This window comes from Struthio camelus, chromosome 4, assembly GCF_040807025.1.
Source record: "Struthio camelus isolate bStrCam1 chromosome 4, bStrCam1.hap1, whole genome shotgun sequence".
Lineage (NCBI taxonomy): Eukaryota > Metazoa > Chordata > Aves > Struthioniformes > Struthionidae > Struthio > Struthio camelus.
Genome location: NC_090945.1, coordinates 63,499,263 through 63,519,805, shown reverse-complemented (window position 1 = coordinate 63,519,805; position 20,543 = coordinate 63,499,263).

The window sequence follows — 20,543 nt, the reverse complement described above, 5'->3', positions numbered from 1 at the left end:
ATGTCTTCAGTTTAACGAAAACATCGCCTAAAATAGCTGTAAATTTTAACGTGAATAGTTTCACGTTTCTTCGTGCTGTAGTGCTTGAAGAAGTGTGTTTCTCATGTCCTCCTTCTTCCCATAATAGAGCAGATCAGAGTTAGGCCTGGAAGTTTGTAGGTGAAGAAATTAAGATTGCCTAATCTTTCAGAGAGTATTTATGCAAAAAATGCCAAGTAAACTGAATATATAGTTGCAGAGTATGTGGCTACAGAGTATTTCATTACCTTTTCCACGAAAAAGTGAAAAAACAGTTAAACTTTACTTTTTATATTAAAGCTCAACTTCCTGAAAATAGAGACTTTTGCTGTAATGTGCACAGTTATATAGCTTATATATCATCTCTTTTATAAGTTAAGCTGTTCTGAAGCAATGGTTCTTGATGTACTGAGTGGTATTTATATTTTCTACTTGGAACATTTCATTTTGTGTACTTCTACATGACACTTTTTCCACAGTGGTAAAACTGGCTTAAGAAATTCCTGCTTCTTTCTGCATGTGTTAGTTCTTGCCCCAACAACAGGTTTAGCAGTTGTACCAGAACATCTGTGTCTATGGTCATCACTGAGAACTGTATCACTGAACTGATTTAAATAGAAAAAAGAAAAGACAAATTATTTGGGGTTAATTTCTACTTTTCAGTCACTGCAGTAATCAGGATTATTATGTAGTTTTACAAACAGCTGTCATAGTACAACTAGGTAGGAGGGAAGACAAACCACAGTTCAGAGACAGGATGTGATCTGAAATATTTTAAGCTTTCTATGGAAAAAAAGATGTATAACTTTATCCTTCAAGGTACTTCAGATGACTGATGAGAAAACTATACAATTATGGCAAAAGAACAGGGAATCCAAGTGACAAAATTACTAGCCAAAAAAGGAGCACTACTGATAAGAACTAATTGCTTATTTTCGGACTCTTGCATTATATTCATGAAATAAAGTATAAAACAAAAAGAAATAAATATAACAGGAGAGAAGTGCAAGAACTAGCAATGGAATTTTCTGGATTTTTTATCATTTCAGTCACATACTATACTTTTTGTTTCACTGCCTTTGAAAAGATGAGATGTTCATTTCACCACCCATTATTGCATATTTACTGCCTAGATTCTGGACAATGAGAAAGTTTTGCTTTCACAGAATCACAGAATCACAGGGTGGCCAAGGTTGGAAGGGTCCTCTGGAGATCATCTAGTCCAACCGCCCTGCTCAAGCAGGGTCATCTAGAGCACATTGCACAGGGTTGTGTCCATGTGGGTTTTGAATACTTCCAGGGAAGGAGACTCCACAACCCTCTCTGAGAGGCTTTAATACCTTTTTTTTTTTTTTTTTTTTTTTTTTTTTTGCTGTTACTCACTATTTCCTTTTCCTAGATAGGGAACTACATATAAAAAGATTCTTCATATCGGCATCAGATGACAGGTCAGAGTCTCACAAGAATTAGTCAGAGAACATCTCTGCCTCTGAGGTTACAGACATTTAATCATTTCTTCACTATTCTAGGCAGCTGCACATTGACCTCATAGACATCACCTGCTTCTAGGCTGTCAGCCACAGTACTTTGTAATAATAAGGGCTATTTTGCATGCAGCTTTACCAGGAAGAAATGCCACTAGCTGTGACAACAATCCTAATTAGATGTTGAAATACTATTGTAAGGATCTGTCACCAGTGATTACTCATCTCTTTAATGGTTCCTTCAAACAGAGCTCTCTTTCAGCTATTTAGAAAATGGCCAATATCATTATCATTCCCTAAGGGGCTTATCTAGGCACTCTGAAGGATTACTGTCCAATTTTACTTTTAAGTAGGGTAGCAAAAGTCATGAAACAGACACTTTTCAGGGGGAAAATAAAACATCTTTACAGCAAGAATTTCAGCCACATGAGGTTGGGAGCAGATACATACCTCTAGGCAAACTGTAATACAACAGTTATAAGGAAATCATCCTCTAAAGGATAGAGAAGGAACAGGATTTTGTGAGAATGAGACCAATAGAGGATAAGAAGTAAGAAAAGGATGTTTCAAGACTGGAAATAACATGGCTGAATTCCCAATCTTCCTACTAGTTTCACAAGATAAAATATTATCATAAGGCAAAGACGGCTTACTCATTTTAGGCCCACAAAGTAGCTGTGTGCTATAATGGACAAACCAATAGGCAACAGTTTACGTTAATAAATCATTACAGAAGTATTAAAAATTTAGTGAAATTTAGAACAATTAGGATTAGTTTTACAATATATTTTTGTTTGCAAATGTATCTATCACTACCCTTCAACGCCTAAAAAAAAAAGCCTGTTCCAAAATATTTAGAGAAATGGACATTTAACCCCAGTTAAACAGCTATTCCAAAACTCCTTCCCTACACAAATCTCCACTCCAACAAGTACTGTAATGCTTAGAGGATGGAGAGATAAAGAACAAGGTACAAATGTATTGTGCGTCCTAGTTTATTAACAATACAGCCAAAACAAATGCTGAGTTTTCATTCAATTATGTGAAGACTTGTTAAATCATATGGTCGTGTCATGTAGTGAGACAGATTTTATCTTGCAGTTTCTACCTGCAAGGTAATTTTGCTGTTCTTGTCAACAGGTTAATCTAGGAGTACTCTCTATTAAAATAAATATGTTTTCCCTGGGATCTCTGACTTCTGCCAGTTCTTAGACAGAGGTAAGGATTCTTCCTTTTAGTCTAGTTGTGTATTTGGTCCTGCAGAGGTTGTGATAAATACTAATAAACATTTCCTGAAGGATATTCATTTAGAATTTGACATTGTAATCTAATAATGACTATCATCTGGCTGTACAAGCACTCCTTTTGAAATAAATGATAGAAGAAATTATTCAATGTACTCTGTTAGTAAGAGACAAATCTGTGAAATCATGTTCCCTTGTAAAGGAATAACTCAGAGAATATTTTTTGTAAGTAATCATATTAGTAGTGAAAAGTTAGAAATTGCTACCCTATTTAATTAGAAACTATTACTTAGTATTTTTTACTAGAAATATTGCCTATTGCTTTAGGTGAAGAATATCATTTGACAGGAACTGCCAAATCTCTTTCAATGTACACTTCTGTAGAACAGTGAAAAAAAAAAAAAGAGAGAGCGAGAGAGAGAGAGAGAGAGAGAGAAAGGTAATTCAAATGATCATTTAAAAAAGCCCAAGATTAGTTGCAGAAATGTCTGTAATGTTCTGTACATTAGTATGGGTTTATGTAGCAACTGACACTAATGATGATCTCTTTGTTTCGTTCCCTAGTGATCAGTATCCATTGTTTTAGATGACATTACTTTCACAAATCTATATTAATAAATAAATAAAATCTTCACCAAATAATTACAGTTAATATTGTTTTCCTAACAATTATAATATGGCTCTTGACGTAAGACTATAGTTTATATACTTTCTAGTTCTTTAAAACTTGAAACTGTAACTTTGTGTTCATAGCACACAATGAGCACACTGGTCTTCTTGAAATTGCTATAACTGAGTTTGATGATAATGTATTTTTCTGCGCAGTGCACTAATCCAAATAATGCAATATTGTTTCAGGTCAGTCAAATTCAAACAAAATGAAGAACAAAAGAAAACAAACAGAACTACCTTTTTTTTTTTTTCACAAATTTCAAGTCGTGGAGCTTTACCTGAAATGAAACAATTTCATTTCATTTTATGTTACTGAAACCATAGAAAGGAACCCCAACCTCACTATTTAAAAAGGAAAACTTGAAACAACTTTCAGAATTCATACTACCTGTGGGTTTTTTTTCCTTTTCATTGGCTGATACTTGCTAGATTTGACCTGTAATTGTATGTGATTATCAAGGGCACAAATTCATGCCTTTACATAAACCTTAATATAGCAACAAAACATTTTGGTTAAGGTACGAAAATATCTTTTTCTGTAATAGTTTCTCCTACATTAATTACAGAAAATTCAGATTGCTCTACTGTGAGGAACGTTACACTATTAATTTAACCAGCTACAAAACACCTCTCTTTTTAAGGGGGGTGGGAAGGAAGAGTCCAGCATATCATTATATAAATAAGTTGGATGGATAATTTCTTGTGAAATACCCCCAAAGGTATGGTGAAGATAAATTCAACTTTACTTTTGAAAATAAGTTTTGAAGTATGTTAAGATAAAATAAAATGAAACACTCAGTCTTACTCAGAGACAGTAACTAGAATGTAAATTAAGGATAGACCTCCCTAGGGCTAGGATAATGTATATGGGATTCTAATCAAATTGGCATAGAGTGAAATATCTAAGGATCACATCAGAGACTAAAAACTAAATAAAAACAGGCAGCGAGTTCTTTTTTAATAGCGACTTGCCTCTCGTTTCAAGGTATCCAAATCAAACAATTTATAAACGCAGTTGTCAGGGCATGAAAAAGTTAAGGTTTCTGAAGCAGAAGTTACTTAGCCATCTGGCAGGCAGGAATGAATGCTGCAGAATGAAGCTTCTTTGTTTCATTTCAGTAATATTATATAAAACAAGTAAGCAGGGACACCTTGGCATGTAAAGCAAGGAGTTTTAAAAAAAAATCATATCATTTAGCAAGAGTATGAGGAACAGCTCGCGCAATGACAGCTACAACAAAAGAGTAATCCTGTAATGGCTCTTTGACAGTTTATTTTCAGTGCATATGCTTAGGCAGTACATACTGTTTATTTTCTAAGCAGCTTAGCAGATGGGAGGTAAGTAGAATGATGATTAGAATTCAATATAAAATACATTTAAGTAAAATTGGGGGTCTGACTTAATCCCCTAAAAGTCAAAATATATAAGTTAAGCCTTCAAAAACATCCTTAGCTGGGCTGTTATTCTTAAATTTTAAACACGGACCGGTCTGTTATCACAGGCTGCCACACCACTGGACAATGTAGAGTTGGTATGTATAAGGCAAGAATTAGTTCCAGCAAGTCCAGAAGAACAAGATTCTACATCACAGGTAGTCTGATACAACTTTTAACAGGGTGGTTTACGTATATATATTTTTAGTCAAAATATGAGTTCATACTTTCACTTGATTTTCTAATATCTATTCTTTCATACCTATCTGATCCAATTTACTGCAATGTCTCAGGGTGCTGGTATCTCAGTAAAGTACTATTGTCTTTAATTTACGCAGTTAGTAAGAAGAATTGTGCAGTTTTGCTCAAGTTTAACCCAAAAAGTCAGTGTCAGAATATGGATTTGTATTGGAGTCTCCTGAATCCCATGTAAACCCTCCCAATCACTTTAAGCTTTTTGATGTTATCAAGAAATATTGTTTCAGGGAATATATACAGGAGCATGCTGCTAGACCATTTAAGGGAAAAATAAAAAGGATGCTTAGTTCTGAACATGAAGTTGTACTGCAGTTTATTATTCCATTTCCATGAAATTATAAGCTAACAGGGCATGAAACCGTCAAGGAAAATGCAGCGTCATATTGCAATTACAGAACCTGGAAGGTGGTCCACAGTGGATTTGACGAATTATGATACTGGATTGAGTATTTGCCGCTGCAGATATTAATTTAGGAATGAAATGTCTCATTTGGACATTCAAGGCTTCCACCTGCTGACTGCTGCTTACTACCCACTGTTATAGCAGAAGAAAGGGAGGCAAGCCATAATTAACGCAGCTCATTAATGTTTTTTTTAAATAGCTTCTAGGCCTCAGAGATAAAAGGATGTGGAAAGGATTTAAAAATGGGATACAGAATATAGGGATGAAGGAAGACTTGTTTTTTTTGTTACATGTAGGTACAGTGTACAGAATGAATGAGTATTTCCAGGAATCTGGAGTACAAATGATAGTGCTTAAAAAATCAATAACACATCCTCTGCCTGTTCATAGGATGAACATTCGTGGAACATTCATTTAGATAATTTCATGGGAGATTTAATAAATGCCTGGGAAAATAGTCTATCTTAAACACAGGAAGACATCTCAGGCTCAAGAAGCATCTAAGTGGCATGTTCTTAGCACTGAGAATGTGTACTGGTAAAATCTCTCTGTGTGCTTGCCTTGCTCTTTTTTTCTGTAGGCTTCTTTCAGAATCAACTGCTAGATAGGATATTGCTGTTCAGGGGCACTTTATCCCTAGTGCACTGCTATTCACAATACATCCAAACATGAGAAGAAAATTTGAAAAAATATGAAGAGAAGTTATCAAAGTACTATGATCAGTAGCCTGAGATCTCTTCTGAAGACTCAAAGTCCATTGAGCATCTGTGATTTGGAATTTTTATGTTTTTTAGAGGATCCTGATTTTTGAAATAGCTTCTATTTTTGTCTACCATTTTTGTGGTAATATTTTGATTTCTAAAGATCTAATTTGTTCTAAGCTCAAGATTCAGGTTACCATCTCACAACAGCACTGTATGAGACTGAGATATAAAGTGTTAATCAAAGACTCAAGATGCTATTCAGCATGAATAAATTCCCTATAAATGAAGCATACAAAATATAGTACCAAATGTACCTCACTATCCCTTACTGTCCTTGTAAGATCCACTCACATCAATAGAACTATTATAGACTATAGTGCCTAAAGGATGTAACGGATAGCAAAAAATACCTTCTTACCCCAAACAAGGATCTTCCCACTCTGAACAATGTATTTGAATTGGTAAACCTGAAGCAAAGGTATATTACAGTATAAATCTTTTTTACAGTATTACATTAGAACTTCCTTTAAAGTCTTGCAAGTTGCAATTCCAGTAGTTAAATTATGTTAAACTCAAATTTTCCCCATTTGGATATTGTTGCTCTAAGTGCAGATGGATTTTGGTTTTTAATTTTTTCCCCCTAGTTCTAAGACTGCACGAACTCACTGCTTTAAGCTGGCATCGTAGGAAGCTAACTGCTGGAATTCTGCCCTCTTTGCAAGAGGCAATTTAATTTGTAAAATAACAAATACTTTATTTTATACCTAAGCTCAAGGTAAATTTCAATATTCTTTTTTGTCCAAAAGAAGAATTCCTGTATAAGGAATTCTTCCATAAAGGGATAAGAGATGAGAAACTTCTGCAGGGAGACTGTCATCCATCTTGCTGCTGCATGGTTTGGAAGCTTGCATGAGATGTTTGCAGAGATTCTTAATGTCTAGTTGAATTTTACCTTTAAAATTAACTACTTCACCTCAACATTTTTACAATTTTCTCATTTAGAAGACCATCTGCTTGTGGAAAATCGGGTCTTCAACCATAATTTCAAAATTATGAGTGACTGTCCTGATCACAGGACACATTTTCACTAACAAGTCTATTTTCAGACGCATGTCTTTCCTCAGGTAAATACATGTAGTACTAACAACACAGTATAACCAGCAGCAGTTTCTGACTTGTATGCAAGCTTTGTTATCTAGAAACAGTCACAGGAAGTCACACTGAGAAGTGCAAGGGTTAGGATAACAAAAAAAGAAAAAAATCTGACAATATAGCCACTGATTTTGGTTTATTGAAAAAAGCATCAGTTACTAAAAGAGCCATCCCAAGTCCTTAAGGTTCATATTAATATATTTAACATATACTTACTCCTAAAACTTACGTAAATGCTTACTATGAACACCTGAAGATATGCAAACTATGTGGAAAGAGACTGTATAATTTACTTGACTAATTACTTCCTGGTGGACTATTTGACCTACACCTTCTGAGTTAAAACCAGTTTTGATTAACGGAAAGCTCCCTTGAGGAACACGTAGGCGGTAACAGCACAAAAGAGTATGACACAGACTTTTCAGAATAAAACACAATTTCTTTTGTCAGAAAGTTCAGAGCACTTATGAAATTAACTTAAAACAACAGAAAGACGTCATTTCACTTGTCTTCCCTGATTACGAAGCTGTACGGATTTGCTGAAATTATCCTCTCAGCCCAAATTAAGCCTTGCTGATTCAGACTCTTGACTATCATTCCAGGCTAGCTTATATAATGCTAGCTATTTCCCCACCCCGCCACTACTACCACTCTTAAAAATATATGTATGTATATACATGTTTATGTAAGTATATACATATATATATATTTACACATACACATTTTCTCTGTGTGTTTGTACTTTTACATATATTTATATACTTATAGTTATATATGTAGCTTTTCCCCTGTCTTACCAGATAGCTACGAAATCATACAAGGGGGGGTTTCAAGAAACTGCTTTTTTTTTTTTCCTACCAGCATGGCTATTGCATTTGTGGTTTTGCTCAGCTGTTACATATCTAAGACACTGCTTCACTTTTCCAGCGGGCTTTGGAGCTAACCTTTTGCGTTCAGGCAGCATAATGTGTTGCAGACGCAGGAAGCCTAGGACTGCCTAGCACTGTGAGTGAGTTTGAATGCTAGGAATCGAAAGGGGTTTCAGGCCAGCCACTGTAGTGCAACATACTGGCATAGCCAAAATTTTATATCTTTATGATTACTGCTGTCCTGAGCTCAAAAGTCTGGCTGCTCATAAAGCCGGCTGAGGTGACAGTACGTTGCTGCTGTCCCCCATCTAGACCTCAGTATTAAGTACAAATGGTTGTGTGCTCTGTAGGGAAGCCTAGCGGGTTTCCTTGCTCAGATATCTCTATGCTGTGTTTCATTTGAAAGAGTCTTTTGTTTGCATTTTGTATGCTATTTATGATCATTTATAACAGATGATTGCTAGTTAGCACAATATTGTAAACTACGAACTCTATACCTGACATGAGTCACATGTAAACATTATTTATGTATATTTTTATATATTACAAATGTATATATATGCATATATTAAATATGTGAATATATTTTTCTTAATTAAAAATATCATTTTTTTAAGACCAGAAAAAAATGTTACTAAGGTTTCATTCCACTGGAATTCAGTCAAAAGTATTCCACTGATTAGAGCTTTTTTTTTTAACAAACTATCAAAATGATTTTAAACTACTATTAAAATAGATTTAAAACACATATAATGAAAAAAGAGATAATACTTTCTAACAAAATGTGGTCAATCTTTGTGTTTAAAAAAAGGTAGGGAAGACTTATAGTCAGGTTTACTTTGTCTTTACTCAGACACTTAACAGGTTGGGACGACTGCTGATATATCCCTTGCCTAAAATCAATATCTTTATTGTACCTGATTCCTTTTCTTCACAATGTCCTTTTTATCTTCTCAAAGTGACTCCCTTTGAACTATCTGCATCATCTGCTGTTACCAGCAGTTTGTTGATATTTCACAGAGAAGATAGTTATAGCTCAAAGAAGACAATCCATTTTGCTACCAGATACTTCTTCCATCTTCTTTCATTTGTTCATATATACAGAGAGAGAGAGAGACAGGTAGATTTAAGGTTAATATTTAGATGTGAAATATAAATTTGAGCCTAGCTTTAAGCAAGAACTTCTGCAAAGCTTAGCCTATTACTTTGAGTATTTAAATAGACAAATTGAATTTCAAATACAATGAATGCCTTGCAGCTTTGAGAGTCCTTATAAAGATTCTATTCACTACAAATTTTCATCACTCATCTTTTTGGTAAAATTTTGACTGTATCTATTATAAATCCAATTCTGTATGCTAATTCTGAATGAATATTGGAAAAGGAATAAAAGCATTGTGAAACATCCCTCAAAAAATTTCTAGTAAAATTTGAGGCAGAATTCTTTATTTCTACAAAATATTGCAATGTAGCAGTGGTCTTTTGACATATGTAGCTTTCAGAAAAAAAGAATCTGTATATAAGATATTTTTAAAATAGTCTTATACATTTTTAAATAAATTAACAGATTATGGAGAAATCATAGTCTCCCTTTAGGGAGAATCAAAGGATGACTTACACTTCTATGTACTTCTTTTTTAATTCATTCTGGTCTTCATTTTCCTACCTTGGTATCCTACAAATTTGACTTTTGTTTTCCCACAGACATAACTTTGTTTCTATTTGTATTTTTGGAGTACACTGTATGAGTAGAATTCCTGAAGAAATAGAAACTTTCTGAAATAAGAATCCTTTAAGTTGGTCTGTTGTACGTAGGTTGCTTGTCTTAATTTAGGTCAGGTAGAAGTGTGGCAAATTTTCAGATTTGAAGAATTCAGAGTGAAAGATGTTTTCTCTAAAGAAAATTGTCTGGTGGAATGAGCCCCTAAACCTCCACCTATATTTCAGTACAAAAGCTGAATAACGGTCATGTGGTCCCTCTGGCCCTACTTCGCTTGTTGCACCTGATGCATTAAAAATACATCTAATTCAGCATGGCAGCACTGAGATCCGTACCATATTCCTTTTTCGTATGTGTTATTTATTCCCCTGTCATAGAAGTGTCTCAGTGTTGTACTTTCACTGCCTAGATGGTATCCAGTCAGAGCCCTGCCTAAAGTATACTCTGGGGCTAACACTATCCTGGGAAGAAATTGGAAAATAAGTGAAATTCTTTCACTGTCCTTATGCACAAAAGCAATATGAAATATGTAACATGTTTAGGAAGGGTGTAAACTATTTCTTTCAATATGATTTTCAGGTAACTCTCTGTTTTCAGGTGCGTGACACTGTCTTTTTATCTTTTTTTTTCAATCTTTTCACTTTTTGAGTGATTTTCATCCTAATAGTCACAAGATCAAAATAGTACAAAAATACCCAGAACTCATGTAAATTTTGTTGCCTCTAAAGGCTTGCAGTGCACAAGTGCCTAGAAAAGCAAATCCCTCATCAGGATTCGGTTTATTGATAATCAAAACTTATTAGACCAGAAGAACACTGTTGGAAACAAAATTTTATTACAGGATCTCCATATGTCCTAGCCTTTGTCCGTCAAACAGTTCTTTGCCATTATTTCATTATTTTAATTAAATAAATGTTTTAGATATTTTACAATATCTATATTAGAAACCATGAAAGACAGACAATTTTGTTTTCTAAAATTAGAAAGCTTTACTAAAACAAGTTAAATATTTGCGAATAGTGTGCTTGCGAATAACTGAATTCTACCTTCATAGCATAACAAATTTCTCTCTATGCAAGAGTAACCAGCTATTGAATTTGTTGAACCAGCTTTGGTTCAAAAACACTGCTAACTAACTGGAATGAAACCTCAACGGTAAATGTCTTACTTAAAATGAACAACATCAATGTATGGCTAAATTTCACTTTTCAGCACATCCAGTCACTTTGCTTCATCTTTCACCTTCAAATTCTGAACAGTATTCTTCAATAAATGAAAGTTTTTGTGTGGGCACCCAGCACTAGAATTGAGCAGACTCAATTCATAGTCGTACTTTGTTCATAACCTGAGGATCCACGATGCTGGTGACTTGCATTAATTACGAGTCCTACTGAAATTCAACCAGTGAGATAATCTGAAGAAAGGCTCTAAAATAAACCTACTGGTCCAGAATTTACAGTTAGAATGAAGTGGAAAACTGTTGTCAAAGTAATAAACTGTTTCAGAAAACCAAAACAAGCTATTCGCAAGTATCAGACCAATTCTTCTAGCAAATCATTCTGGGAGGAAGGGGAAGTCCTGGAAAAAGTACATCTCAAATTCAAAAAATCTTTGTTTTATTTTGAAATAACTTATTTTGTGTATTCTAATTTCTATCCATTTGAGATAGACCAGAAAGAATCACAGTTCTCCATGAGGAAAAATTTGTTCAGAGGTACTTAGTTTTATCTTCCTCTTATTTGCGTGTTCCCAATCTGGATAAAACTGGACTTCAACTCTGCAAGCCTAGACAATCTGGAACTCTTCTAGATAGCTACACTTAAGTTTCCTCTAACTTCACCTGTGCTGAGGAAAAGATCTCTGGGTGTATGTCATCAAAAGCATTAGCATCCAGCTGCTGGAAAGCTTTATAAGGCCTAGGAATATAAGAAAAGGAGATATTAGGAGATCTGAAGGAACGTGGCTTGACAGAGTCAGAAAGTATTCAAAGCAGATCCAATAAGACCAAGGCAGCAGCCTAATATTTAGCAATGAAAAAGATTACATGTGGGCATGGTGGTGGGGAACAGCATGGGAACGAGATGGGGAAATAAAGCATTTCTCCCATGAAGGCCAGCTATAGCCACAGTACAAAAAACAGAAACTGCCAAGAGGTAAATGGGCATGTATAAGCACAGTGAAAGTTCAGTGCAAGAGATTTATCAAGACTATACCCTTTATATTCTTGCACTAAACTGTACATAGTTCTATAAAGATTGGACCTTCTCTTTTCCACTGAAGTCATTTACATTTTTATTTATATTTTTTTCTAAATTGTCAGTTGCCTGTAGTTAAATTACCCCATTCGATATTCAATACTACTGAAAATACAAGCAATTATAGAAAAATAAATGAGAAGTTGGTGCTTAAGTGCCCACAGCAATCATTTTTAAAGCATATACTTTGTAAAATAACCACAGAAAAAGACTGGAATTCTTCAGTGACACCTCATACTTGCAGCTGATCACAAGACTCAGAATATCCTCACTAGGACTTTATTATTTCCTCGGTTATATTTAGCTGTAGCCTCAGTCTCCTGTCATTTTTTATTGCATTTAATGATGCTCCTGATTAAAAAACTAAAAGGGCAGATTTCAGAAGTATTCAGAATCTAACAGACTCTATTTTTTTTCAAGAAAGCTAGTCTGTAATTTTGAAAATGTTTTATCAGGAGTAGTAATGAAATTTCTAATACTCCCTCCACCCTTTTTCCCCTCCACGATGATTTAGTTTGGTCAAAAACTCTGGCTAGATGGTTTGGAAAGTAAAACGTTACTGAAAAGTGTTCAAAATTTATGTCCTTAACAGATGAAAGAACTATACATGACATTTAAGGTAACACTGCCCAGTGCTGTTCACTGACCCATGCCTGGGTGATTAAAAAAAATAAAATTTACATAAGCTGCTTTTCAGGAAGAAGAAAAACTAGTTAAGGAATGCTGTAAATAAATTACAAGTGAGATGTTGACATAAAATAATGCTGCTATATCATTCCACGACCTTCTCGTGTCCCATCCATACAGCTGCTTGGTCTCATGTTACCCGCAACTCAGGAGCACGTTTATTTTTGAACTGCATATTGTTTTTTAAAGAAAATAATAACAGGAAAGGAAAAATATATGTTTCATTTTTCTTTCAAGACATAAGAACAATTATTAACAGAGGAATGAAATGGAAATCTACCAAAAAAAAAAAAAGGAATTTGAAAAAAGAAAAACAACCAACAACCCTACTTTCAAATTTCTACTCAGATCTTGTTCTGTGATAATGTGTTATGGTATAAGAAGTAATTCTAGATGAGAGACAGGATTTATTTAGAAAGAATAAGAAATACCTTCAAACATTACTAGATCGTGGAAAAACATAGAAAAGCGGAAATGTTACGACTGTACTAGTATACTACTAGAATGCTCTTCAATAAGCTCTTCAAGCAAGCATGAGCCAGAGATTTCAACCCCAGGAGGAGGCTTACCCTTTACTCCCTGCCCTCCAGGCTGCTTTTTCCTACCACTGTGAAGCTCTTTCCTCTGAATGCAACTGCATGGTGTTTGTGAAGCTGCACAATGAACCAGACTAGCAAAATAATCCACATTAAGAAATAACCTCTCCAAAACAGTTTTAACCCAAACCTGTTCCCAGTGTAGCGCTGACTGAATGAACACCTGTGTCAGCATAAGGGAGATGGTACCAGTGAAACTTATAGAAGGAACAGCAAGATCTGCAGTAAAACCAGTTTTGGTCTATAGAACTATGAGGTCATCAGTCACCATTTTACTTGTTAAGAACAGTAAAAGCCTCATCCAATTCCCACCAAAGTTCATGAGAACTTCTAATTATATGACCCTGAGAAACCTATTTAATACTGTATATGCTACAAGTATGATACAGAATTAAGATTTTTTCTAAAGATACACCTATGATGAGGCTACTAAAAAAAAAAGCTATTAAGTATGGAGCAACTAAATCCCCTTCATGCTTTTGAAAACCTCACCCCTAAACATTTGTAGAACTTTATACACTGGACAGCTTTTAGTTTTAATATAATTTCCCTTTGTTAAACTAAATTATTCTCTGTTCTGTTCCTCAGCTAACTGTGTTTCAGGAAGTATGCCAGATTCAGCCTGATATAGGTGAATGCAGTTCCATTAATTCACAGATTTAACCACAGGTGATCATGACCCTTGATATTTTACTAAATGGATTGTTTTAGCATTTTTGTAATAAAATGATATACCTCCTATCAACAGCGAAAGAAAAGTTATAAGCTAGGTAGAGAAATGCTTCAATGTCTTCACAGATTAAATAGCAGGAAACATTCTCTAGGGAAAGAGAGTCCATTTCAAGTACTTTCAAGCCATTCAAAACAGCTGCCCAGATGAAAGGATTGTACAATAAAGCTACAGACAATGGAGCACAATTTGTGTGCTTTCAGAAGTGTCACAATAAACTGCAGGTGTCTGGAAAAATTAAAACTATACAACTAAAAGCATCACTATTGGTTTTTCTGCTTCACAAAGAAACACTTTTCAGACTGTTCTTGATTACCTCTGCTGGAAAATGTACACTTAACATATGGTTATTATAAATGCAAATATTAAGGATATAAAAAGGCACAGTCACATGCTGAATTTTGGATGCTTCCCAGGAACTGAAGTGGCTTGATAATAACTCAAAATCACTTTAGTTGCCCAAGCATAAATTTGCCTTGTCCGTCCAAATATCAATATGTATTTGGCCAAATAATATGAAGCACAAAGAGAGACTTTTAAGTGGAACTGTTGCCATTGTTCCTACAGGAGAAATGAGAATGAAGTAAATAGACAGGTTATAAATGATGAATGAACTGATACAAGAAAACTACTAATGGTATGTACCACATTACTTTTGAAAGCAAAAGGTATTCAAAACAATTCAGAAAGTTTCTCTGGTCATGAATAATGCAAACTGACTCAGCTCAGTAGGCCATATTGTATTTAGACAGATCTGAAGGAAATGGACACAGAAAAATACTGAGAAGGTTTTTCCGTGGGATTTGATGAATCAGAAAAAGCAGTCTAATCAAATCAATAAACAGGACTGAAAACAGTAATAGAACAACAGCTGAGCCTAACTGTGGTGACTCAAACATACCTTACAAAAGAAAGAATGATAGAAATAAAAAATGCTAAGATTTCAGGCAAGGAAAAAAAAAATTTTATTTGTTTTATATTTTGTTTTTTGAGTTTTTTGTGGAGCCCAAAAGGACTATGAAGATGGGTATGCATAGGATAATATTGTTACAGTGAGTGGACTGTATGAGACCTGAAAGAAAAGATGTCAAATCATGAATCTCTAGAATAGCCAAACTCCTTGCTCATCTCAGGTTGCCCTCAGGCTGAGAGAGAATTACCTCACTATATCTGAATTGCTTCCAAGCCACTGGGCCTGTGAGCATGCTCTGTCTGTATCCAGAATTCATGCTGAAGTCCTAGGAATGCACCGAGCCTCTATCATTTCAAGCCCTTTTTTGTATACTAGTTTCTGCCTGAAAAGGAACAGTCCATTTGCCCCAACAGCTGGACAACTGGTGGAGCAATACACGAAGGGCATATACCAAGGGCATACATATGACATGTGGTCTAGGCACAGCCATCTGATATGCTGTTTTTCTCACCTCTCTCTCTTTTTTTCTTTTCAGGTAAGAGGAGGTTGGAGGGAATGAACAGAGAATTTTAGGAGGTACTCGGAAGAGAAAAGCAAGATAAAAGAGAGGGAACAAGTAAAAGCTAAGGATTTGGGTGAATTAATAATGTTGCAGGTAACAGTGGTCAAGTGCCTGACCAAGCTCAGCAGTCTTTCAGATTTCTGTGGTTAAGCAATTGACAGTTACTGGAGCCAGCTGTACACAAGGAGTGAGATGAGCTGTAATCTTCTTTAATCTTTGACTTTCCTACCTCACTGACTACAGCAGGCTTGAATGAGGAAAAGTCCAAAAGAATGCCAAAGGAATTCACGCTTCTGCATCCATTATAGATATTTCATCCCCTCTTCCACTACACCTCAAGTCCTAATGAGAGGAGTTTCTTCTCTTGTTTTCCTGGTTTCTGAAGGTAGAGATAAGTTAGGGATTAATTGCTTTCACTAAAAAAATGAATTAACTTCTATATTTGCATATTTCAGATAAGAATCAAGTCCAAAATATTCAATGCTGGAAGCTAATTAAGGCTTTAATTAGGAATAAAACAGAAAAGGAATAAGGGATTCACACTTTATTGATGTTTTCAAAGCTTGAAGTTACATTTGCAGTGAGGTCTTTGTTCTACATTAGAGAAAAAGAACTATGCTGAAACATTTCTTTCACAGTAGGAGCCTTTTGTCGATTTACTGAAGAAATTATGCTAAAAAATACAGAGAGACAAATTTTCTTATTCTTCCACTTGTCTGAAAACCAGAACTAGACAGAATTAGATTAAATGAAAGGAAAATTTCACCTGAGAAGATCGCTGCCTTGCATTAAGGACTTCGTCAATGCACGTTTTAGCAGATTAAAAAAAAATTCTGTTAGCCAAGGGGACAAAGAGACTACATACTAATTATTCTGTTTGATCTTCACTTCCAGGAAGACATCTGACAACTGTCAGAGATAAAGCTTACAATTAGGCAGTTTTTTAAATAATTAAGTACAAGAACTGAAGCTTTCCCTAGACTTGACTTTTTTTCTATCTCCACCCATGATATTGCAGAGCCAACTAAGAAGTCACAGCTAGTCATTCCCCTGCCTCCCACCATTACCTATACACAGTCAAATTAGAAGACTTTGTGGTAGAAGCTGTGGTCCACCTGAATTGCTAAGGTCACAGTAGACAGTTACTCAGTTACCACCATGTTAGGCAGCAATTTAGAAGAAACTACTAATCAGTACCTCTTCTAATGATTCGCTAAAGGAAAGTCACTTAATTTGTATTTTTACTTCTGAAAACTATTCAGTCTGTATTTTCAGCTATTAAAATCTCCCCAGAAGATATTTACAACTGAAAAAAAAAAAAAACCTATCAACAGCAAAAGCTGAAAGAAAAAAAAAATGGCAAGGTGAAAATGCCAAAGGACTAGGATGACCTTGCGACAGTTTTATGGCTTGGCGAATCCCAACACTGAAGCGTAGTCCTACTTGCATTTTTGTTTTTACTCCACAACTGATAAAACATTTATCTTTTATCTTGATAATGTAAATAAGCTAAAAAGCACCTAAAATTAAGTAATGCTTATTTTGAGAGATGTCTTAATGATAGCCTAGAGTGAGGCTTATGGAAGAAAGTACTTCTTAGTGAGTCATTAAGCTGAGGAGCACTTTCAACACCGACCTTTGCTTGCCTTCCAGACCTACTGAATTCAGCAGAAACCTATCAAAACCACGGAATGGTTTGGTGAAAGATTAGATATCATAACATATAATTATCTTCCAAAAATTTTTTTACTAAATGGAATGCTAGTTGTGTTTTAAAGATATAGAACTGAAATAAAGCATCACATCTAGAAATAAATATACTAGTATATTTGCCTTAAAAATGAAATTTTTAAAAATACTTCTGATGTCTTCTTCTACAAAAGTCTACTTCAATGAAATAGTCAGATGCTTACGTTAATCAGAAAAAATCTGTGAACCCCTTGAAAACTTCCTATTGTGTAATCATGATTGACAGTAAAAATAGGGTAGGGTGTATTTTACAAGGAGTTCCTTTGTGAGCTAGTGAGACAGATTGTCAATACAAAGAATGTCAAGACTCATCAAAGGCCCTGAATAAGGTTTTCCTTTTTTTTTTCTCTCCTCTCTCTTCACTCTCCCTAACCTGTTGTACAACCTAACTTTGTAAATCCTTGCCAGAAAGTATGCCAACAACAGCATGGACAAGCACATGCCACTCTTCAAGCATGTACCGTATCCTTTTGTTAGTCCATTAGTACAGACATGACCAAATCTGCTGTTTTCAGAACTGCATTTTATCGTTGACATGTGCATTATACACTATAACACGTTATATAACTTGATGCTCAGGCCGTATAATTCTCTTTTGCTTGTCCTGGTGATTCAAAACTTTCAGGACTCTCAAAAAAACCAAAAAATCCCAGACATCTTTTTGAAGTTATTTTCTCCCTAGAAGAACCCCTGAGGGAAAGGAATCGTGTGAACTGTGGTGCTTTCCCCAGTGTGCTCTGTGCACTCTTCCTCGAATGTTATATTTCAAAGTTAAGATTAAAACAAAATCGAGTACTCCTATAGTACATATTATTCCTTGATTTATGCATATATACAAATATAGATACCAACCATATTTTCACCACTACTATTCGCCTTCATGTTCTTGGGAAGCGGGGAGAGAGAGAAAAGAAGTCAATTAGAGGCATCTGTGTTTAAGCTGCTCACAGGCTTTAGTTTAATAACTTAAATCACTTAACACTTTTGAAGAAGTTCTGGGTTTTTTTGTCACTGACTTTAAAGAGAAGACATATAGTCTCCTTGCACCTTGAACAAAAAATAAGGTTTCCTTTGACAAGTTCAGCTTTATGAGTTTCATCATCCTTTGACGCTACTGGATTCTCCAGTCCCCAGTAAAAAAGAATTATTCTGTAAGAGAGGTAGAAATTGTTGGATTACTGCGCTGCTTGCAGTGATTTTGTGTTTTCTCCCTAAGTACCTGTTTAATTGATTAAAGAGGGTTATTAATTATTATTGCAAACCTTTCAGCAATCATAATAGCTTATTGATGAGATGTTTTTTCCTTGTAGTTCTAGACCTTATTTTCATTTACCAACTTATCTTTATACTTTGTTCATTATGTTGCTATATCAATATTATGCTAACTTAATCAAATATTTTTGCCTTTTTCAAATTACTCTTTGTCTTATACAAACAAAATGCACAATACACCCATCCTCCTATACATATTAAAACAACATAACATCAAGTTTATGCATTTGCTCCTATCCCAGACATAAGATTCATTAACACTACATATTACTTATTTGAAGCTGTATTTATTTTGCTTTGCACCTTATGGTAGGGTTCAGTGTGTCGTCTATGCTCTCAATGGTGTCCATCTGCCAACATACATTTACAACTTCACACAGCTCAGGTCCAAATGCTGTCTGTATTTAGATACCATTTTTCATGGAGCAACTGATAAGTGTTACTTGTGGTGTAACCGGAATGGGCCCAAACAAGGGGCTATTCAGCTGAACTGAAGGTGAACCTGTATCTAATTCCCAAGCACAGCCACACTGCACAGAGTCAATGCTCAACTCTTTCTTACCTCCATTTTAGTTTTTTTCTTCTCTCTTCACTACATCCTTCTTCATACATTTTGTCAGTGCAAATTAAAGCTTTAATTCTATAAAATGCACATACTGTAGCAAATCCAGTAGATTCCATTCAAAACGTGTAATGTTAGTTAGAAATATTTCTACTACCTTGAGTGCTCAACCTTTAAAAAGTTTTGATTGCAGCTAGGGTGTACACACTTTGGCTTAAAATATGGAAAATATTATGAAACAAGAATATGACAAAGATGCATAGAAAACAATAAAAATCAAAATGCTTTAAACATAAACAAAGATTTCTCACTAGCCTGCAGAAAGCTAGAATGTGTAAATATGTACAGTGTGCAAAGTGAGTTTGTGACCAACTAGCACATTCCCACCACCATGAAAAATTATGCATACTGTATATATTCTGAACATCTCATATTTTAATATTGAAATAATGAAGAAAATAAAAATAAAAAACCGGTAGATTAGATATCCAAGATAGTGATTTGACAGAAAGAGAGCTGAAATTTGGAGATAGAAAGTTTATTTTGATTCTTTAAATTTGCCTATGTTAGCAATGATGTTGCTCTTGTCCAACTTTGAGGTAAGCTTCTTGGAGCAGTGTAATGTGGTAAGTAAGAATGACTGGATGGAAGTGTTAAAAGAATGGAATCAAACTATTTATTTTTTAAATTGAATCTGAAACTTTACAAGTTGAGATTAGGGATAAGGAAGTAGGATTTCTCCTATGAAGAAAGACTGCAAGAGCTGGGCCTGTTGAGCCTGGAGAAGAGAAGATTGAGAGGCGATCTCATAAACTTGTGTAAGTATCTGAAGGGGGAGTGTCGAGAGGATGAGGCCAGCCTCTTCTCTGTGGTGCCCAGCAACAGGACAAGAGGCAACGGGCACAAACTGAACCTCAGGAAGTTCCACCTGAACCTGAGAAAAAACTTCTTTCCTGTGAGGGTGACAGAGCATTGGAACAGGTTGCCCAGAGAGGTAGTGGAGTCTCCTTCGCTGGAGATATTCAAAAGCCGTCTGGATGTGATCCTGGGCAATATGCTCTAGGTGACCCTGCTTGAGCAGGGAGGTTGGACTAGATGATCTCCAGAGGTCCCTTCCGACCTAAACGATTCTGTGATTCTGTGATTTAAGCTGTAATTACTTCTGAATATCTGACGCCTTGCAGTGGTACTTTTGAACCTCAAAAATCACTATGAAGTATCTGTAAGAAACCTCATCTGATGGGATCGACTTATTACCA